This window comes from Cuculus canorus, chromosome 3 (genome assembly GCF_017976375.1).
Source record: "Cuculus canorus isolate bCucCan1 chromosome 3, bCucCan1.pri, whole genome shotgun sequence".
In the NCBI taxonomy this organism is placed as follows: domain Eukaryota; kingdom Metazoa; phylum Chordata; class Aves; order Cuculiformes; family Cuculidae; genus Cuculus; species Cuculus canorus.
In genome coordinates, this window is record NC_071403.1 from 86,448,398 (window position 1) to 86,471,199 (window position 22,802).

General features: G+C 46.1%; 1 protein-coding gene across 6 annotated transcripts in view; it reads left to right on the forward strand.

Annotated features, from left to right (window-relative positions):
* SERTAD2 (SERTA domain containing 2) overlaps positions 1-22,802 on the forward strand; it is an 82,452-nt gene that overhangs the window by 38,262 nt on the left and 21,388 nt on the right. Inside the window, exon 1 of one of the 6 annotated variants that reach the window (XM_054063109.1) lies at positions 21,656-21,932. The exons of 3 other annotated variants lie outside the window; for them this stretch is intronic. The gene's annotated coding sequence lies outside the window, so the exon portion shown is untranslated. Of the gene's footprint in view, positions 1-21,655; positions 21,933-22,687; positions 22,712-22,802 lie in introns of those variants that run through there. 2 more of the 6 variants (XM_054063111.1, XM_054063113.1) reach the window with 2 other exon arrangements.

Here is a 22,802-nt window from a genome sequence, read left to right on the forward strand (position 1 = left end):
CTCTTCTCAGGAGCTTTTCCCTGCAGTCCTCTAGACAGGCTGGCTGTATTCCTGAAAGACTGGTCATATCCTGCCAGACATGAGAGACACAGAGTGAGGCTGCACAGTCTGTGCTCTGCAGGTCTGCAGACTAGATAGATCCTTTGAGCCTTTGCTCATGAATAAGGATACACTCTGAAAAGTCCTTTATGTAGATGCCTTCCTACAGATGAGGAAAAAAGAAGCCTGAGTAACCTGCCTCTTCTTCCACCTTGCCCTACAAATGCTTCCCATGGCTGCTAACCCTTTACTGGGAAGCATAAGACCCTGCAACAGGCTGTGGATCACTGGCGGGTGAGAGCTTGCACTAGGGTAGCCTGAAGAGCCAAGTCACCTTTGAGAACCAGAAGAGGATACACAGACAATACTGGCATGCCCTGTCATGCACCCCAGTGCTCAGGAAGGAATATTACTAGAGAGCTCTGACAGACAAAGCTCAGATGAGCAAATACAGATGTCAGACTTATTTTCTAGCCATCCAAACTGCCCCTTAGTAGAGGCATCAGAAGGAAATGTGCATCTGTGTTGTCTGCAACTGAAAATGTAGCCCCAAACTCTGAATTGCTGGTTTAGCCGCTCTGTCGGATGAGTTGTGTGATACAAACACACATCCTCTTCTGTCAGTGTGTGAGGCTCCTGCTGCGAGGTAGAAAGGACGCTTGGGGTGGGACAGCTTAGAAGGACTCAACAGCCCTCATCTGCATGTGCTGTTAGTCACTACCCATCATTTACTCATGTGGAGCTGTTGCATGAGTTTCAAAGTGGCTGCTGTAGCTCACAGTCTGACCCCAGATGTGCAAGGCTTGCCTTGTCACAGCCAAGTGGATATAGCACCATCAGATTTCCTCTGTGCCACCTCTTGATGATTTCTGCATCAGGCATACTTGGCTTACAAGCTTAAAACCCTGATCCTAACTACTTATGCAGTGTTAGCCATTATAAGCAACCAGCAGCTGCCTCAGCTCTGCAGCGTCTTTCCCTAGCCCTGAGCCTGGCTTGCAGGCCCTGTGGGCCAGGTTTTGTTTCCTGTTGGCCCTGGTGTGAAGGCAAAGTATGGCATTTAGGAGACTGATGAGCTGTGCTAGAGATGGCGCAACGGCAGGTAGGGCACAGGAGGCTGGCCAACTCTGGCCCTGCAACCACTGCAGGCGGTGGTGTGGCTGTTGAATAGGACACATGGAACAGCCATCTCCCACTTTAAACATGAGGAGGAGAAGGATGGGAGCAGGCAAGAGCAGAATTGCATTTTAAGCCTCACAAACATTATGTGCATTGTTCAGATGTTTGTGGAGTGGTTTTTACTTTCAGACTCCTACAGAACTGCTGCATTGGGGTCCTAATCATTTGTTTTCCTACACGTGTTGGCAGATGGTCAGACGAAGAGCCTGCTGAGCATGGTGGTGCAAGCTTGAGGGCACTGATTCTGAGGCAAGTTGTTGAGATTATCTGATGGTTCACGTTTTCTGTAATTTTGTGTGTGCACGAAGGGAGTATTTAAAACTTGTAGACAATAGTTTGTTGGGTTGCAGGGAATGAAAGCCCTAATGAATAGTCCATTGTTTACATCCATTTGAGGCTGTTTCTTCGCTGAATTAGTGCCATGAAGCAGAGCTTGCAACTCTGTTGTTGTTAACTCCCCTCTCCTTGCCCATCTCCCTTCCCATTCTTTATGGTTGCTAAATCCTGCTGTTACCTTCTTGACACAAGTTTCCAAACTTCCTTCTCGCCTCTTCTGTTCCCTCTACTTAAACCTCTTTTCCAAACTGGATCGCCTTTTGCTTCTAGTTTAGCAAATTTTGCCATTCTTGGCCTCTTGGACTCACATCTCAGTCCTTATTATTTTTATCCAGATGAATGAGGAGGGCGAGGAGGTGCCCTCAGACGGTTTCCTGCCGTCATAGCCAGGTCTACATGCCCCTCTTCCCTTTACCTTTGCCTCTCCAACTCCTTGCTTTGGAGCTCTTCCTGTGCCAGTCTGCAGATGCAAGACCCCTGCCTAATTTCCAGCCCTTATTTCCCTTTCTATTCAGGTGCTTTCCTTTCCTCCCTTGCTCCATCCATACTGCTCCATGCTCAGATCTCTGTGCCTTCTTCTGGTGATCCCTACAATTTGAGGTATGGCTCAAGCATACTATTAAGTGTAATGGCCATGTGACTGCTCCTGTCTGTCAGCCAGAGTGTTCGGACAGCGTGCAGAGGACTGTGGTCAGGACGTGGTGACTGCCTTGCTAAGTAGGTTTGTCCCCATGTTTGGTGCTCCTTCTCATACAAGTGGAACCTGGTCTCTCTGCTTGTCCTGAGCGGTGTCTGCTGTGGGGTAGCTGCCTTTTCCCCCTGTTTAAACAGGTAAGCATGGCTGGTTGGCAAAGTTGTAAGCTTTTTTTTTTTTTCTGTACTCGGTTTGTAGAAGGTCCTTTTCTTTGCTAACTGGGGCCATGTAGCTGTTCACCTGCATGGCTTGCTGGAGCGATTGCTCAAACCAGTGCATACCACGCTCTGGGACTATTTCTTCTCTCTTTGGCCCTGATTTATAGATAACTGGAGAAGGGAATTCTTGACTGTCCTGTTTTGAAAACTATTACACTGCAGAAAAACTCATGAAATACAGCACCTGATACAAAACCAGCCCTAGTCAGCTTTCTGGTTTTCCACATTAAAAAAAAAATAAATAAAAAAAAGCTTTCCTTTATTATTTAAACAGTAATTTCCCTCAGATGGTATTGCAAGAGATGTAGGCACAGAGGCTTGCCTGCTCTTCCAAGCGTTCCTGGAAACTGGAAATGGGGTGATTTCCATAATAGAAGGCATGGGGTATTTTTGTTTGTTGTATTGTGTTTTTCTGGATAGGCAGTATGCACATGCCACATAGCTCTGTAGGCTTTGTGTATGCAGACTGACATACCAGGACAGCTGATCTACAGGGCTTCCCTTCTCTGCTTATCTGCAGAGGCTTCCCTGTGGCTGAAGAGACCCAGCAGATTGGGAGAGTTGGAAGGTCCCAAAGATTTCCAGAAAGTACATGTAGACCAACCAATAGCCTCCTTTCATTAAAGGAGCAGTGTGCCTTGTGCAAATCAACATCTTTTGCTTCCCTTTTCTTCACAGCCTCTGTGGGATGCCCCCTGGATTGTGACTTGAGGGCAATGGTGTAAAGTTGTAATGCTGTTTGTATGTGTAGGACAGTGCTGGCCTCCTGATAGGTGCAAAGAGCTGCTCTAAAATATGGCAAAATCCTCAAGAGACAAGAAAACCAGTGGTGCTTCAGCCCGTGCCAAAGAAAATCCTGCAAAAGGGAGAGTTAGCTGTGAAAATTTACCATGTTGCTACGGAGCTCATTCAGTTGCTTATATCATGTGGGAGAGGAATGAGTGAAGAAATACTCCACCTGGTACATGAACAGAGAATACATTTGCCCCAGATACAGGACAGCTTATGCAGGCATAAAACCTGAGACACCTGGTAGTGGTGCTGGGCAGGCACTGTCTGTTCATGGTCAGGTGAGGAAGCAGATAGTTTTTTGAATGAATGGGCTTGTTGGGAGGCAGGGGAGGAGAGAATTTCCTGTCTGTCATTAAAGTATCTCTCCTTTGTGATGCCATTTGCTGTTAAGGAGATTAGATTCTAGGGAATTAGTGCTGTAAGCAGCAAAAGTTTCTATTTCCCACAATGGGGATGTTTTCTCCTCCTTCTTTCCACTCCCGATTGATGGCAAGGTCCCAAGGCTGTGATACTTTGCTTTTGTTTTGGCCTCTTATTTCTCTTTGAAAAGAGAGATGATACATAGGATTTAGGATTCATTCCTGACTTTCTTGCAGTGATTCACTCCTCCTCCTCCCCACTCTGTCACTAGACATTGTGCATTCCTCCCAACCCAAACCTGTCACCCAGAACTAGGTCACACACCACCTGAACAACAGGCATCGCTCGCGTCATCTGTTAGTGTGACGTCCAATGCAGAACGTGCTGTGTGAGTGCTTGGTTAGCCAGACCAGCTTTCTCAGAAAGCGGGATGTGAGAATGCTCCTTGTGATACCTGCCACATGGGCATTTGGAGGTGATAGGGCAGAGAGAACTCTGTTTACAAATGAAAAAAAAAAATAGAAAAAGGTATAAGCTAACTCTGTCAGCACACAGATTTTCTGGTTGGTTTGGATGATTTATAATGGTATACAGAGCTTTGTCACCTTTATGCTAACTCGTTCCAATGCTGCTCGGAGGTCGGCCCATTGGCCTGTAAAGAATGAGTTGTTGGTCAGTGTTGCTTTTCCTTGTAGTCTTGGTACTGGGGCTGTTGTCAGTCCTCTGCAGAGCAAAATGGGGGGCTGCCTGGGTAGCCACTTGGTCTCTCAGCACCGCTGGTTTCATTTTAGGGGTCCTTATAATGTGACCCTACACAGGACATAAATCCTCTTTTTACTTAGTGGGTAAAAGAGCAGCAATGCCAGTGGTTGGACTTGTAGCCTTTGCACAAGAACGTGATTTCTCATTTATATGGTTACTTTGGGAAGCTCGCAGGTGAGGAGTATGCTTTCAGTTCTTTTCAAAAGCTGTAAGTGTGAAGTAACAGGACCAGTTGCTGCCACAGATTAGCTGCAAAGGGGGTGTGCACAACACAATTAGCAGCAGAGATGGAAGTGTCTGCAAGCTGTGCAAACGTTTTCTTAGGATGTGTATGTTGTGCTTCTCCTTCCTGAGAAGTACTGACAATTGTCATAGAAATGCAAAAATACATCCAGTCGGTTTGGGTTGGGACAAGAAATGAGGGCCCTATAGCCTGGAGAGACACGTATGAGTCTGTGTGGGGAAAACACACCTTAATTAGATGGGTTGACAGATCCTGTTTCTCCTGCTTCTTCCACAGTTAGCAGCATTCAGTCTAGGAAACGCCTCCTGAATTCGCCCACCGGTGCCCTTATGGTAGATCAGGCATGCTCACCCCGAGTCCTCCATGCAGCATGTACAGCTGGATGTCCCTGAGACCCGGCTTGTGACCTGTTTGTCTGGATGGACAACTTCACCCTGGGAGGGAAGCCCAGCACATTCCCTGCCCTCTGCTCACTGTGTTCTTTTAGTGCTTCTTCCTGGCGGCTGGCTGGGTTTTGGCACGGAGAGGGCGACGTTTCCAACATCTCTCCCAGCACAGCCTGGCCAGGTGCCTTGCAGTGCTGCCGTTTTGAGCAGCACTTCTCTGAAAGTTACTTAATAGACATGCTAGGCTCTACTTTATCTTGACAATACACCCTTTTCTTGAGAGAAATGAGAAGTTTCAATTTCAGTCACTAGCCTGTTTTTCATTAACCTGTTTTAGTCAGCAAGTCATGGCTTTACTGTGCTACTCTCTCAAACAACTTCTCATAGGCCTAACGAGACGGTGGAGCAAAACTCCTGTCCTCTGCAGCAAATGCAAAAAGAGAAGAGGCAGTTTCACTCCAAACCTTACAGGAGACTTGGTCAAATTAACACTACAGTAAATGCCAAATATTTTGAATTTACAGAGTACTTTAAGCCCCAAGTGGGGGGCAAGAGGGAGGAAGGGGGGGGAAGGGATTGAAGTGAAGTTAATAAACCTTTTACAACTTTTGACTTAATCTTTTATTCAGTGCTTGTATAACTCAGTTATCTGCGAGTTAATAGCAGTATTTTTGATACCTCTCCAGAGCCAATACACTGCAAACCTTCAGCCCTGTTGGGTATTTGTGCTACAGCATATTTAATAGCCATGACAACAATTCAACAATTGTACGGCAGCCTCCCCTCCCTGTCTGAGTGTTGCAGGCACCAGAGTGTCTCCATTGGAAAACCCCTAAACATACAATTTCAGCCAAAACTGGTTTAATGATAGTCTACTGAGAGCTTGACAGGCTTTTTTTTTTAAAAAAAAAAAAGGCAGGTTTTTTCCCTCTCCCCCTGCCACCGATTTTTTTTTAACTTCTTTGCTTCTTTTGAAAAAAGCTGCTGCTGTAAAATACAAAGCGAATTAAAAAAAATAAATTGCTTTAAATTGCTTAACAGGCTTGATGAGACAAAGACTGGTGTGTTGGAGTGGCTGCAGGGAGCTCTGCGGCTGCTTTTGTATGATTTCAGAGGTGAATTTAGATGGCTGGAAGATAGATGGGTGCCAGATGCAGTTTGACACAGATTCCGGCAGCTGCTCCTGCGCAAGGTTTCATTACCAGCAAGTTAGCCAGAGCTCCAGCGAGGCCCCAAACACTGAAATGACAGCGAGAACAGTGAAACAATACAATATTCGCTAAGTGATTTTAATCTGGGAGATTAAATGCACCCAGTCAGTTTCCCGACTCAGAAAGCCAACTCGATATAAAGCTGTTCATGGCACTCACTCTATCAAGGCCTTTGTCACATACATTTACATTGTGAGTGCTTTCCCGACGCCTCTACCCTGAAATAGGAAGAGAAGGGTTGATTTTGTGTTGCATTCATATATTTCCTAACTGTATAATGTGTTTTTAACTGCAACAGGAAATATTGGCCTCGCTTTGACAAATGCTTACATTGGACTGAAGTGCTCCTGTGCTCCTTCTAAGCACAGGCATAACTTTTTGAAAGATTAAGGCCACAGTCCATAAAGAGAACAGCTTCCTTTTTAATAGATGGGCAAGTCCCCAAATCAAGAAGTCATCAGTATTTACAGGCTTGGGAATTTGGTTTGGATTTAAGTAAACCAATGTACTACAATGGATGACTTGAAGAGGCAGTGAAGCTGCTGTTCTCCAGGCAGCTGGAGGTTGGTTTGTGGAGGAACACTAAAGGTTGGGATTTTGTGAAGGGAGAGAAAATGTAATCAAACTTATTTACAATAAAACCTGGGCTGACCGTGATTAAAGAGTCTTCAGGGACGCTTCATGGGCTGTGTTTTGGGAACACCAATTGTGATACACTTACTCTGTGGTTATGTGGGCTTTATGTATTTCTGATTGCTTTAACAAGAGGATCCCTGACTAGAAGAAGAGGTTTTCACTCAGCTAGCAAGGGGAAAGTATATAGGGATGCAAACAAACAAAATCTCATTTCTTCCAGAGGTGCCACCTGGATATTGCCATTCCCTATTTAACTGCTGGTGTCAAACTCCTCTGTTCACTTTGAGTCATTTACTGTCCTCACAGTAAGCAAACAAACCAGTCTTTTTTTTTCCCCACTAATTAATAAGGACGAAGTTGGATTTGTATGTGTTGTCTTTGTGTCTCAACCACCATTTGTTTGTGAATGTTACAGTTCTGTGTCTAGATGCCTTTGGTAAGTACCCCGTTCATGGCTTCAATTAAGCTTTCTATATCGAGAAAGTATGCCTTAATTTAGCAGGTTAAAGATGTCTCTGTTACATCAGTTTGTTCACAGTGTGTTGTGACCTAATCAACTAGAGATGTAAGCCATTTCATGAGGAGTAATTGCTCAACAACAAAAAATGTCTCTCTTTCCTAATAGCTGTGAGTTGGCTAATTGGAATCCATTTTGGTAGTGGCAGGTCAGCAATCAGGAGATGACTTTCCTGGCTGGCTTCTAGGTGGGAAGGAGAAGACAGCAGAAACTGAAACACAGAGCTACATCTTCCCGAGGCTGCTATGAGAGCATCGCTGCCGTCCATATCTGTACCCCATGCACTGAGAGTGCAGTGCCCTGGCGCAGTCTCATGTCACCCATGATGCTGTGACAGAGTTTGGTCAAAACTCTTTCTTAGATGTTTTTGAGGGAAAGAATTTGTGAGTGGGTTGGAAATACCAGATCTGCTCTCAAGACTTGTGAAAGAGCTCTGGCTTTATTGTTATTACTGAGGGTAGGGGGTTGTAGTGGTGGCATCATCATATGACAGTTCTTCTCCGTCGCCTCATTAGGCCTTGGTCAGGAGACGGTGTGAAGTTTAGGGATGTTGGCTCACGTCTCTACACGAAATAACTTATGACAGTGACAGAGCACTTTTTGCTTTCAGTGCTTCATTGCTTAGGAGGACAGGCTGTCAGTCTAGCCAGCGGTGCCATGCTGAGGCACCTTTTAGATGACTGGTGGCCAGTGTCCTGCTTTTCTTCTTCACCAAGAAATAGATCACTGAAGTGCACTCTGATTATTTCTTTCTTCTGGTATTTTTTTTTTTCTTCTTCTCCTCCTTGGCTTCAAATCTTGCTGAGAGAGAGGTGGAGGGGAAAATCCTCATGAATTAACATTATTTCCCTGGTGGGCTTTGCTGCCATTTTATCTAATTACGCCTGCTGTTTTCCAGATCACATTGTAAGCATTTGCATGAAGGGGCTTTCACTTACCTCCTCAAGTAAATTAAATAACAGCCCTTAGGCTGGGCTGACAGCATAATGCATTTTCATCTGGGAGATCAACCACTCCTATACCTTGAGATGGGAAATGCTGAAATTACAGGGAAGCTCTGCACTTTTGTCTTGAATTAGGGCAACTAGACTGAGTTAGGGCTACTTTGAAAATGCCTGCTGCTGACTCTAGTGGTGGGCAGGGATCATTGGGAAGAGAGGAACATATGGGAATCTGCAGTGAGAGTAGCAGAGAAAAGACTCTGGTATTTGGCTCACTAGGATCCACAGGCTACGTGTAAGATGTGCAGAAAAGCCAGGGAAAGCAAGCCTATTGTCAGCAGGTTTAAATGCATAGCCCTATTGGAAAGTGTGAAGGGATCTGCAAACCAGGAAAGATTGGAAGCCACAGATGTAAAGCAAATGAGAGGTGCAGGCCCTGCCCTGAGGATGTTTACAATATGACTTTGTGACTTCGTGGATGAGGAAGGCTGAACTTGTGTTGAGTGCTCTGGAAATCAAAATACATGGGCTTGACTTTCATTTCCATAATAAGCCACCCTGTTGTTTCCCTGTGCTTCATTTCTTCAGTCTGCTAAATAAGGCAGTAGCCCATCCTGCTGAAATGACAGTCCGCTGCTTTCTTTGCCTGACCCGTTACTCCAAATGAGTATCCAGCCCCAGGAGCTATCCTCCTCCAAATGTTTCAGAGCTCCTAGAGCCCTTCATAATATCAGCCTCATGGGATGATCTGGTTCCTTCCCAGTCATGTGTGGTATTTCCTCCTCATGCCTTGATTTCTTTGGTAGAGTTGAGAGCTTCTGAGGAGGAAAAGGGATCAGCAACAAATGACCACAAGGAAATTTCAGCTTCAGCTCCTGATCAGCTCAGGCTTGTCCTGGCAGAAAAGAGGAGGTTTTTGAGAAGGCCGAGGAAGGAACTCCACCTCCACCAAATGTTAGGCTTGAACAAGCCTGGGGTGGCCCAAAATGCTGGTGTCCTCTCGGGCTCTGACTTTGCAGGATGGTGAAGTGTGCCCGGACTGGGGACCTGCTAGGAAGTGGGCTGGTGAGCTGCGTGGGCAGATTGAATGAGCATTTAGTGAGTGAGGAAAAGGAGAAAATGGGTCCCTACAGCAAGCAGGGAATTTAATCTTTGCTCTGACTCACTGGTGATGGGTTGGGATGAGAGTCAGCAACAGGAGAGGCTGCTTAGCTGGGGGTGTGTTCATCTTGTGTGGTGGGAAGCATGCACACGTGTTTCATGTAAAGGAAAAAGACCATATATGTCCTCAGTTCTCTGTAGCTCTGAGGTGACAGCAACTCTCTCAGTGTTACAACTGCAATATTGAAGTACTTTCTAGCTTTTGGTGCTAATTCTTTTTTTCTCAGTGTCATTGGTTAGGGATTAAGGAAATCATGCAGATTGCCAAGATCTGCTTGAAGGAGTCTGCAGTGACTCACTTTTGTCTGGGAATGTTTGGTGAAGAAATGCAGTTGACTTGGTTTTCTTCTGAAAATCAAGATTTCTGTTCCATCAAAACAAAGTTTCAGGTTGATGGTGGGGCAGAGTTAGAAATGTTAGTGTGATGGGGGTGTAAATACCTTTAAACTTACATCTTAATGCAGCTTGGCTCTTTCAGGTAACTACAGGACTACTTTGTGATGCATTTCTGTGTCTGAGATGAATTTTGAATGCCAGTGAGATAATGAGATTTATCAAATAAAAAGCCCATCTTTCACATTGTTCAAGCTTGGCCTCATGCCTCAAATACATGGAGTTTAGCTCAGAAGCAGCTTGTAATTTGTATCACAAAACCACCGCATGTAGTTCATGATGGATGGTAGCGACTGGATGCGAGAGGTTTGCAGTTGGGACATGCTAACAGCTTTCGCTGACATTTGCACTCGGTCAAAGTCACAGCAACAGGACAGAGGACAAGTGAGTGTTCACTGTGAGGGTTCTGGGGGAGAGGCTGAGGAGGTGTTTGACATTGTAAATGGGGGATTCTGGTTTAATACCAGTAATTTTTTTAGTATAAACATGCATGATATTCATGATGCAAGACACTGCTGCTTTTATAACACGTTAGGGCAGATGATTCAGGATTGATACAGCTTCTTCAGTGATCAGGTAGTATACACCCCATTATTCTTATTCACTCACTGTAGATGTTAGAAAGCTTTCTAACAATTCATGGTATCTCTCAAGCTCTCATCCCCTTCTCTCTTTTTAAAAAAAATATTATTATTATTATTATTATTATTATTATTATTATTACTACTACTACTATTATTCAGAGTCATGCTGTACACATCTCCCAAGCAGGTGGGAGGGTGAGTTGGTGGGAGATGACTTGGCTTTTTTGGAACTTCACTTAATGCAGGATGGGGGCAGAGAAAATGAAGCTAAATTACGCAGATCCTGAAGGCACAGCAAGTGTGCTACATCACTTGTGAGCATGACTAGAACTGAAAATGAATCACAGCCTTGTTAGACACTGTATGTGTCAGTGCATGTGGGCAGAAATATCGTTCAGAGAGAGAGAGAGAAAGAGACAGAGAGACTGCCTGTCTTGAAGTGTGCTGGTCCCACTGAAATCGCTGCAGTATTTAACCAAATGGGTGAGAGCTGGGCAATGGTGGAAGAGCTGCTCTGGGATACTTTGTTATGTCAATTTTCCTTCCTTTCTGAAAGTTCAAGAGGAGTCTGGACCTCTCAGCAGTGAAATCTATTTTCTAAACCAGAAAAGGCTATAATTGCAAGTGGGTTTGAACCCACTTTCGAGGACTTTATAATACAGCCACCAAGATTTATTCTGGGCTAGATTTGAATGTGGAGTTGTTTCAGCCTGCATGTTCATTTTGCATTAGGAAGCAAACTTGATTTACTTCTCCTGTGAACTTTTGATGGTGCGCGCACGCACACACACACTCCCCCACGTGCACACTAAGGTAGTTAACATATTCCAGCTACAAAAATACAGTCTGGTTCTGTAACCTTGATTCTTGTATGTGTATAATTAAAACAGGGCTTATTTCTAAAATGGAAATTGGTTTTGCAGTTTGGTTGTGATGTGACAGAGCCACATGAGGTGATTTGATGGAGAGATGCTGGAATCAGCTGACCACTAAAATCTGCTGTATACGTGTTTGTACTCCAGAAGACACTTGCCATGAATTATAGCAACGTTCCTAAAGAATGTCTCCTTCCTTCTGCAGAGACCTATCCATGGCAACTAACAAGCAGCAGCCATCTTAAAGATTTAAACATCCCTACCCTGGCACACCAAACCCACACTTTTTCAATGCCAGGTGGAGTCAACCAGTATATTCTTTCAGAATTTTGATTGTGCATTTTTGTATGTTGCGCTCAGACCTGCAATCCGCATTTTCTTTCACTAGCCTGACTCTATTACTGCTTTAGTAAAGCAAAGGGACCCATTTATGGAATGTTGATCAGATGGCTGGGTGCTTCCGTCTTCTGGCCAGTTTGGTGTGTTGATAGTCTCCTCCCGTGTCTTACAAACAAATGTGTATCTCCTGTGTTCTAACAGAAATGGGACAATCTCGACTGAGTCTGCAATATGAATGTTTTGGAGCTGTACTTCTCCACTGAGGGAGCAATCTTACCTCTCTAAGAAGGATTGCATTTTAAGTTTCTTTTAGGGCGAAAGGAGGAGTTTTCCCTGTTTTGAAGCCTGGGATCATCCTTGCTCATCATACACTGGAAGCTGTGGTAGGGCTGAGGTGTGTTCCCAGATGACACCTAGTAGAAGGGCTTGGTTTTTGTCAGCACCAGACTACAAGTGAAAACTTTAAGGAATTAAAAAAGCGAAACAAAACAACAACAAAACCAACAGATTGTTAACACTAGTTTCAAGAATATAGAGCTGTTTGCGTAGCTGTTGTGGGCACTATAGGCTAGACAGGCTCCTGTGAAAGCAGCTTTAGATGCTATTTCACAGCCTGAAGTTTAATCAGAAATGAAACTCTTGTTGTGCTGTGTTTCACTGGGATTTTTTTCTCCTTTCCTCCTGTTTATATTGCCCGAGTTTCTTATCCTTTGAGTGCTGGTATGGCTAAGTTTCTTGTTAAGTGGAGGTTTATATGCTGTTCCAGGCTGGTCTGGGCTGCTTTTGTCCCCAGCCTGCTTTTCAGTGTTTCCTAAAGGCTTTTATGCTACTCACCCTTCTGCCTGAATCCATACTAGAAAGGATTTCCTCCTAGAGCATGTCAAAGCACCGTGTCTTGAGCAGAGTAAGGTGCATCTTCTGCTGCCTGAAGAGGCTGAACGCATTCAGCTCCAAATAGCTTTGCGAACAACTCAGCTCTCTCCTGTAGCCAGGCACTCTTACTGTTTTCCTACCGAAAGGGTAAACCATGGGCTGGGAGGAGGAAGAGAATTGAGGAGTGGGATCAGCAGGGATGCTGTTGTCTCATCTGCCTAATCTGTGTGGTGAAGGCAGGAGTAGCCCATCAGCCCAGGCAGGTTAATCTGAACTTGCAAAACTCCAAAAATCCTGGTTGTGGTTGAAAATGTTTCCTCCACAAGGCACAGTCAGTGCTTCCATGTGTTGCTTGTCTTACAGCCGAGTCAGATCTAGTGCAGGAGAAGACAGGTGGTCTTTGCTGGTAGTGCTTGCAGGCCTGTGACATCTTGTATAATTTAAAAGCTGATCATTCTACACACTAGCTTGATTTTTTTTAAAAGCGGTTAATGTGTAGTTTCTCATTTATCCCCTTACCCACAGACCAGGTGCTCTGTACTTTCTGAGCACAGAGTAGTTTCTGAACATTAAGGATGTAAACTGTTCACAGCTGAGGACACAAGAATGTCCTCCTGCCAACAGAGAAAAGAAAAGTTAAAAAAAAAAAAAGAAAGATAAAAGACAACATCAGTAACTTTTGAAAATCCTGGTCATCAAGTGTTGTTCCTAGAATGTCCTTACTCATTAAATGAAATGGGAATAGCTTGTGATTTTCTGACTCTTGGATGTGACTGATTGAGAGAAACGCAAGGAAGGGATCCGTACTTACGACAAGAAAAAAAGTTTTAATTACTTGGAGCAAGAACATGTTCTGAAAAGTAAAGATTTTAGACTTAATGTGCATGGAACAAAAGGCCGTTGTAAGCTATGTATGAGAGTTGCTGAGAGTTTGTATTCTGCCCTTTTTTTTCTGTGGGAGTTATTTCCTGTTGTTGACTAGAGTTCTTTATTTAGAACCACCTAGCTACTGAATGACAGCTCGCTTGCAAGAAGAAAAAGTGCGATTAGAACTTGCTAAGGCTTATTTCCACATCTCCCCACTTCCATTTATTTAAGGGGAATCTTTGCTAAATGAAAGAAAAAAAAGTTCAAAACAACAAATGCATTTCCTTCTCAAGATTTCGCCTACATCAGCCATGAGAGTAGCAAAAATACGTTGGGAATCTGAGGTCTTTCACCTGAACATCTCATGGAAAACAACATTTCTTTAACAGAAGTGGTTTGGTTTAGGTTGTTTTGCTTTTAAGCAAACCAAACCCATCAAATGCCAGGTCTCCCTTTTCGCTGGTAACACATGAATGTTGTTGGGGAGCAGCCCTTTCTACGAACCCCTCAACTAGAGTAGGAGTGGGCACTTGCACTTTCCCAGCTGCTCAGATGCAAGAATTTCCTTTGAAGAGCACTGCCAGCAAAAAGAGGTTTCTGTCTGCTGACCTGCATGGGAATTGTATTTGTGTACATGTGTGGAGTCAAAATTATCAGCAATTTGACATCTGCTTAACTTCTTCTTTTGGCTGAACATCCAGTTAAGAGTTAAGGAAAGTTAGAAGAAGACCAGGTTGGGGAAGAAAAGAAACGAGATTTAACCTGAAGGTTAACACTAGTGAACCATAGGTGTACAGAAGCAAGCAAAGTATCTGGGATTTATTGTGACTTTTTTGGTTAGCAATAATCATACTAGGAATGTCTCCTGGATGTGGATGATTAGAAAATTACCTGGGGCCTAGCAGATAGACAGCCATCCCTTATGGTCTTGGCTGGCCCCTGGCTGTGAGCCTCTCCAAAGAGGGTGCCTGTTGCTGCCCAGCTCTTGCAAATAGGCTGGTGACTGCCTCTTGCGAGCAGGTTGTGAAACAAGAGTTACGGCTCTAGACAGCCATTCACATCTTTCCTTCTACAAACAAAACTGGTAGAAGCTGGTTTGTAAAACAACCTGTGCAGGAAAGTGGATCTGTCTGTGAGGCAGATTGGGAGCCTTCTGCCCATCCCATTGGGCTGGGAAAGTCCGCGGTTGGGAGAAGAAGCAGGGAGAGCCTCAATGATGTTCCTCATGGTATTTTCTGCTGCTGCTGTCCAGAAGACAAAGCAGCGAACACCCTGGACTCAGTCGCCGCACTGCTGGTTGGGATGCAGCTCTTCCTCCTTGTTTCTTGGGTCTACTGCTTTCCCTTGGCTTGTCCACCTCTGTACTCAACATCATGTATCCATCCTCTTTGGTCCTTCACCAAGGCTAAAATGGAAAAAAGGGAGAATGATTACTGTTTGACAGAACTGCTTTGGGCTGCCTCAGAAAGCCATACTTGCTTTAGGGAGTAGTATTTTTTTTTTCGTCCTGAAAATTCTGACACATGCTGTGTGAGATGGGGGTGACCAGACAGAAGAACTGCCTCTCCCCTTTTCCAGACTCCCTGCCAATTTCAAGGACATTAGCACCCCAAAGCTGCTCTGGGAGGAAGGAGAACTAAGAGGTGTGAAAGGAAAGATGGATGTGATGATAAATGGTGAATTCTCAGCTTTTTTCTTTGTCCTGGTGGCAGATACAAAATACTGGGTGGGTTTGCAGTGATTTAGCGGCTCTCTTTGCTGGGAATACTAATTGGGCATAAACCTCTTTTAGCTTTCGGCTAATGGTCACTATAAATGAACAGCTTCCTTTAGAGTGAGAGAGCATAAAAGAGGTTAGAGGAGAACCTAAATTAATTTGTGCAGTTCCCTTTTTCTTCAGAAAGCTAAAATACATTTCTGACCATTACAGGGGTGGTTTTAGGTAGAGTGAAGAAATGCATACTTCATCCACAGTCTGCTTACCTGCATATACAGTATGAGCTTTTGCTGACTCTCATTCGTGCGAGCACGAGGGAGTGTAGAGAGGCAAAATGAATCATTATCACAGGCATAGTCAGTAAAAGCATCTGATGTACTCATTCACTTTTTTTTAAATTTCTTCTTTGCAAATGATCTAAGAAATCACACATTTTACAAAGGGTTAAAACAGAAAGACTTGTGCATTCACTGCATTGACTCAATGAGTTTGGCTTTATATGATCTTCATTTATTTGTAGTAGAACAGAATGGCAGTGGGAGTTTATGCTACATTTGATGTTCTTGTGCTAGTTTTTTTTTTTGCCAGCTCCTTTTTTTTTTTCTTTTCTAAATTTGGCCCTGCAGATTCAACTTCTGTTTTATTGGGGTTTGTTGGTTGGTTGTTGGTTTGGTTTTTTTTTTTTTTAAAGAAGTGGTGTAGGTTACTCACTGCTTACTTAAAATTAGACCCTCAGAAAACTCTGTCTGAGAGGAGTACAGACAAACATCGTCAGTAAAGAATTTTGCACCCAGGGCAGTAAGAGGATGGATTTATCATTACAGGTTTGAATTACCTTTAAAATGCCTCTATCTTACTTGGTAAGCGTGTCTTGAAGCTATTGGCTCTAAGAAGCTGCAGAAACTATTCTAAACAAAATGCCCAAGCCCCCAAAGTGGTGTAGCAGCTTTAATGTGCTCTACAGATTATATTCCAGCCAGCAGAAGCAGCTAGAGGTGAGTGTATTCATTTGGATGTCAATGCATTAACTCATGTTTTCATGTAAATAAGGATAGAAGGCGGGCTTTTTTCCCTGGTAATGCATCTGAGCACGAACACATTAAATTCCAGTGACATGGGTTTAAGTGCTATATAACATATTGCAATGCTATATAACACCCTCCATCAACACCATAATCATGATACTGGTTTGGGTTTGCCCTCCCAGCCTCAAACACATTGCTGTTGCTGTACAGTGCTTTAATGAGACAAATCTGAGCAAGAACATCCATTTCTAGAAGCCTCTTGTCACTTGGCCGGCGGCCCCATTTGCACTATCAAGCCTTTGGCATTTCAGCAAGGTCGAGCAGTGCTAAACATATTCCATCTTGACTATGCAGCCAGGCCTCTTCCAGGTTTCATGTGTGTTAAAGAAGAGGGAAGGGGGCATCTGCGCTCCAGAAATGTATGGCTTCACGTAGAGCTCTGTTGGAGAAGCTTTGCTTCAGAAACGGGCTGTAATATGTGCAGCACACATGGTAAGCTGGATCAGTAGAGCTGCTCTCCCCAGTGAACCAGGAACAGGTTGTCCATCAGCATAAGGGAGATGGTGATGACCTTTGTATTGAAGTGTGTGTGGCTTGTGTGTTTGACAGCCCCATGTTGTTACGATTTTCAGGCTCATGTTGGGTTTGTGCTCAAGACTAGTGGGTGGCCGAAGTCTTCTGGCTTGATTGCAGCGACATCTGTTTACACCAGTGGTTAATTAGGCCTGAAGACTGGCCATCTCTCTGTATTTTCCCCCACCTTCTCTCTGGTTTTGCTTTATTAAAATTATTCCCTCTTTGGTTATAAAACAGAGCCTTTGGTTTTATCTGCAGATTTTTTTGTTTCTTTTAATCCACTGGCCCCACTATGAGATGAATATCAGAATATGAAGGTAGCTTCTCTTTGAAAACATAACCAAGTGTTCCAGAAAAGAATGACTTGTGCTTTTGATAGAGGCTGCAGAGTGAACACTGAAAGGGAAAGAAAAGCAGCCTAAAAATGTTTTAAACTCAGCTCCAAACAAAGTACAATCCACTAAATCTTGAGAAGCAGGAATGGAAAGTGGAGAGTGTTTTAGGAACCCGTGTGCCGTAGAGACAGCATTGGTGTGAACAGTCTGTCCTGGGTTGAAAATGGAGCACATCTTGCAGGTGATACAGTCTGAACGGGATTTGGGAAAGAACATAGATGTTTATGAAAAGCAAAAAGATGTGAGAAAATATATAGCAAGGGTAGGCAGCCTGAACCCCTGTCAGAGGACAGAGTGTTTCAGCTGGAGCAAGGATGATGCACACCAGCAGTCTCCAGAGGACTGGGAGTGCACAGGGAATTACAGAGGGAGGGAGTCATCTCCATGCATACAGAATGCAGCAAAACCTCCTCTGACTAAGCCAGCTAATGCACGCTGCTTCTTTTTTTTCCTTTCCTGATAATCCTGTTCCATAATATTTCCTTAATAATTTAATATGTGACGAGTAGCCCTTTTGAAAAGCATCTAAATCACCAAGTCTGACTTTCATATGAAACCTTGCCACCCCTGTGCTTGACACCCACAGGGGATTTTTACTGGGTATGACTCTTTGAGAGCTATCTTGGAGTTAAGGGGTTTTTTTCTTAATTACTTAATGAATTTACCATGTGGCACAACCCTTGGTACTGCCAAGCAACAGCTTTCTATTACTAGACTGTATGGGCCCAATCCCGTATTACTGAAGCCAAAAGCGGTATTTGGGAACAGACGTTGGCATCAAAATCTGTAGGAAGGCTTAGAATAACTATACAAAAGGGGTTGGTTGCACTCAGAATATTGATTCATGAGCTCCGTGGGTTTTTTGCATCTCTGTTCATTTTACCCAAGTAAGATCAACTGCCCAACTGGACATATAATATATGGCACTGCATTAGAACTAAGGCTGCATTTGGTCATACTCATTAATTAAACTGATTTCTCCTGTAGGTTTTTTTTTTTCCTAGAGAACTAACGGAGAATGATAATTAAGCATATTATGCATTCTAGGGAACGGTATTTCTCCTACTGCCACAAAAACATTAAAGGAGAAAAAAAGCAGAAAATTAAGGAGAAAATAAAGAGTCAAAAGTAGAGTAGGAGAGGAAGGGGAGAATGTCTTCCTTTGATTGTAACTAATTCCTCTGGGCCTTGGGATGTGTGGGGCAGCCTTGTTACAGTGAAAGAGCTGCACGAGCAAGACAAAAAGAAAGAGGCAATGAAATCCCCAGGAAAGCATCCCAGCTCACCATTGCAGCTCCCTCCCTGCTGACATACAGGTGCAGACTGCAGTAATGCAGCACCCCGATTTTTTTTTCGAGGGGCTTGCTTTTATTTGTGGCTGAGCCTTACATGAGAAGGGCCCCACTCTGGAAGGTCTATATTAACCCCTGAGTTGGCCTGAATGGAGACGACACGAGGTCTTAGCAGTGTTTGATCACTTAGCGTGCTTGCTTCTTACCCATGAGACCCGCGTTGCATTGCTCAGTGGGGAGTGTTGCTCGAGTGGAACAAGCATCCTTGGCTGCAGGCAGGCCCTTCGTTTAGCTTCTCCCAAGTATTGGTGCCAACAGGGTCTTTATTTGCAACAAGTCGTCTGCTTCGGGGGCAGGACTGGGTATTTGCCTGTCAGCTCCTGCATGCACCGAAGCAAAAACATCCAGGGAGAAAATGAAGATGTTTTGTTCTTACAATTACATGGTGAAATCTCACAGTATTAATGTGTACTGCAGTTAGAAAGAAAAAGGCCAAGGGTGCAATTAGAAACATAGGAAGCAGTTCATTGCCTCTATGAAAAACGTGAGGGCTGCTGACGTTCAACACACCAAACGCTGCTGCTTTTTCCTAATTAGCGCATGTGTTAATAGGCAGAGATTACCTGCCAGTCTGTAGTATTTCTAATTATTTGCCCTATGAAGTCTGGTGTCTGTTTTCCCCTCCCAGTCTTTCCAATCTTTGATTTCTGTTTGTTCATTTATGTACCTTTAACACAGGAGGGGTTTTGCATGAACTCCAGGAGACCTGGCCTCAGTCAGGCGAGCTTTGGCCATCCTGGCTCAAAGACAAGGCTGTGCTTAGACTGTGCCTGTGGCCCACATCTGATCAGCACCACTGCAGAAAAACACAGTTTGGTTCCTTCTCTTTTAGTGCGTCGTCTTGATGTGTGAGCAGCCTGAGGGCCTGCATCAAGGCCACAATTGCACAATTACATTGGCGCTACTGCTCCTCCGGAAGCCCTTGCGTGCACCATTCAAAAACGGGATGCGTTTTGGGTGGCTGCTCCTCGCAGACATGCAGACTTTCTTCCCCGGCTCCTGCAGGCTCTGGAAGCCTCTGACAACACACTTCCTTGCGCAGCGTTTTGTGGCTCAGTCGCAGCCTGTTTCTCTGTGCTTACCACCGTGTTCGGGCAAACAGCGTTTGGGCCGTGCACACACCTTCTGGTCTCATTGCTGTGGACCTGCGGCACAGACCTTTGTGGCCAGAAAGGTCTCGTTAAATCAGGCGTGGGCCAATGTGAGAAGCTGTTGGCAGATTATTTGCCTTGCGTAGCCTAACCTCGTCCCACCACAATGGAGCCTCTGCTGAGTGGGAAGCATAGGAAGGAGCTCTACTCTTATCGATTCATATCGTGACCTATGCTCAGTTGAAAGTGCTTCTGAGTGTGGATGCAGGTTGTACTTGCTGTGTTTGGAGGAACAATCTTGAGTTACAATGTGACTATAAACTCCTGCCAAGAAAAGCCCAGGGGAGTTACAGTAGGAAACAGAGGGGCAGTGAGTTTTCTCTTATGCTAGTGTAAAATTGGAGCAACCTAACAGAGCCAGAAGCGTTTAGAACTCGGATGGTACAGGCTCAGGCCTTTTACTGCCGAGTATAACATGGCAAGATCAAGGCCTTGGATATCGGACTGGAGCCCGGCTGCTTATTTTACAAATGTTGGTGGCTATGCCTATGGTGCCGGTGATAGCGTGCACACACCCAGGCACGGGGACTGTAAACCTCCTGTGGACTTTGAGCTCTGGAAGGCAGGCACTGCTCAGCTGAGTGCATCCATAGCACAACTGCACAAGGCCAGATCCTGCCCACTTACAAATCCGGTGTAAAGGAGGGCAGAATGCGGCCCCGAAATGTGGTGGATCTGGTATGAAAAAAAAAAAATTAATGGAAAAATGTGCAGGTATTCTGGCTGGCTTTTGAATAGTCTGAAGCCCTGCAGACAAGTACCGCTCTACTCACGCCCTAAAGAAAATGAAGCTTTCCCCTTTATTTAATGATTTTTTTAATCACAACTCTTGTAATTTCAAGAGGAGGTTTGTTTTCCTGAGTAGAAGGACCAAATTTCAGTGCCTGTCTGCTGGGAAGTGTCCAGCCACGGGTAATTCTGGGTTTTAATTTCTGCCAGCACCCAAGCAATCCACAAGTCACTCGTCAAAATTCAGTAAACGACTTGTGAATTGCGTTGCAGATCTGGTTCAGGGCTACCTCTGTATTGCAAACAGAGAGGATGAGAGGGTCTCCGTCTACTCAAATGAATGGCTGAGAGCACAGGTGGAAAGGAAAGGATGCGCAGAGGCCTCCAGAACTGGGGGGAGTGTTTCAATCTGATGCCCTTTCCTCTCCTTTTAGTGGCTTCAGCAGAATATCCCCTGAAATACCAGTCCTGGTGTGGTAAACCCCAAGTAGATGGGGTCTTTTCAGTTAGAATTTTAAGAATCCGTAAGATCATCAGTTAATCTCCTTCTGTTTTGGCAGATTCATTATTTTAATGGGGTTTATCTTTTCATTTGTGGATTTTTGACAGGTACGATTCCAGGTTAAAGAAACCTTCCCGCTAAAAGTATCCTCCTTTTCGCTTTTCTAGCCGAAAATGGAACACGATTTCTACCCAGACCATCCGCTTGATTGATCACAAATCATTACAGACCATTTTGAGTGTAATACTTAAACAAGTCGTGATATTAACGACTGATAAGCGCCTTTATGTTAGATTTTAAAGCTTTATTGCCCCGAATCGCGGCTGGTTTAGTGGAACAGAAACGCCGGGGCGATCCGAGGTCCCTTTCACAACATATAATCACGGAGGTAACTTTAAATCAATCGTCTTCTTTCCAGGTAGCGCCCGGTGCCCAGCTCCCCCCCTCCTCCCCCCTTTTCCCGCAGCCTTTGGTGCGCTCGAACGTCTCGGTTTGGCCTCATTTTTGCGGTACCCGCCCAGCCCAAATTAGCAGCGAGGATCCCGCGGCGGGGCCGCTCCTCGCTTGGCTCCCAGGTGAGCGCTCGGCTTCTCTCCAGCCCCGCTCGGCTGGGAAGGCGCGGGGGGGGGAAGGAACACCCCGGATCGCGGGGAGCCTTGTCGTAGTGGCGCCTTTGTCCCCGCGGGGAGCCCCGGGGAAGGAGCACGCGTGGGGAGGAGGAGGAGCGGGGGTGGAGGAAGGCAGGGGCCGAGGCGGGGCTTGGACGAGGGCGAGGAGCTCGTCGGAGACGCCCCTGTCGTCAGTGCTGGCGGCAAGTGCTGGGAGCCGGGCCGGTGCCTCCTCCCTCCCTCTCCTCCTCCATTGTATAATGCTGCGTGATCGCAGCCGCCCGGGCACAGCGGACGCTTAAATCCTCACGCCGCCTGCGCCTGCCTCTTCCTCCTCCTCCGCATCCCACCCCGCTCCTCCCCGGCGCGGCACGGCGAGGGAGCGACATATGGAGCGGCTCTAGGGCGAGAGTTTGCGAGCTCCTCTCCCCCCCGCTCCATGCGATAGTTCTCAGGTGGAGCTGCATGTGGTGAGCGGGGCTGGGGGGTACTGCGGGGGAGCTGGGGGGTTCAGCGGGGGACTGGGGGAGCAGAGGGACCTGGGGGGGAGCAGAGGGGGGTTAGGGGGGGAGCAGGGGCTGGGGGTTCAGCGGGGGCTGGGGGGGAGCTGGGGGTTCAGAGGAGATTATGGGAGCAGAGGGTCTGGGGGGGGGGGCAAAGGAGGATTGAGGGAGCAGATGGGGTTGAGGGAGAAGCAGAGGGGTTCAGTGGGGACTATGGGAGCAGGGGGTCTTCGGGGGGTGGAGCAGGGGGAGCTGGGGGGGAGCAGCGGGGCTGGGGGTCAGCGGGGCTGGAGGGGAGCAGGGGGATCAGCAGCGGGGGCTGGGGGTCAGCGGGGCTGGAAGGGAGCAGAAGGAGCTGGAGGGGTTCAGCGGAGGCAGCAGCGGGGCTTGGGGGTTCCAGCTGTGGCTGGGAGCTCGCAGCGGGGGCCGGGGGGGTTCAGTGGGGCCGGGGTGTTGCAGCTGGGGCTGGGGGCCGCAGGAGCCGCGACGCCCACCCCCTCCGGGGCTCCTTTCAGCTCTGCCTTTCGATTCGTGCCCGGGCGGAGGAGCGCGGGGCGGGTGTCCTCCCCCTCTCCTCCGTGCCGGGAGGAGCAGAGGCGGAGAGTTGCTCTTAAAATACCTCCCCCTTCGTGTCCCCCCGTTCGATGCGCGGGGATCCCGGGCTGAAGCAGGTGCCTGCAGCCGGAATAGAGTTCTTTTTGCGGGAGCCGAGCCGCATCCCGCTCGGAGAGCCCGGCTTTCCCCGGGTAGGATAGCGGGGAGGCGCTTCCCGCCTCGCTCCCTGCTCCTGGCAGGAGCTGGGGACTCCAGGGTCCCCCGGGGGGAGCTAAAAGGGCC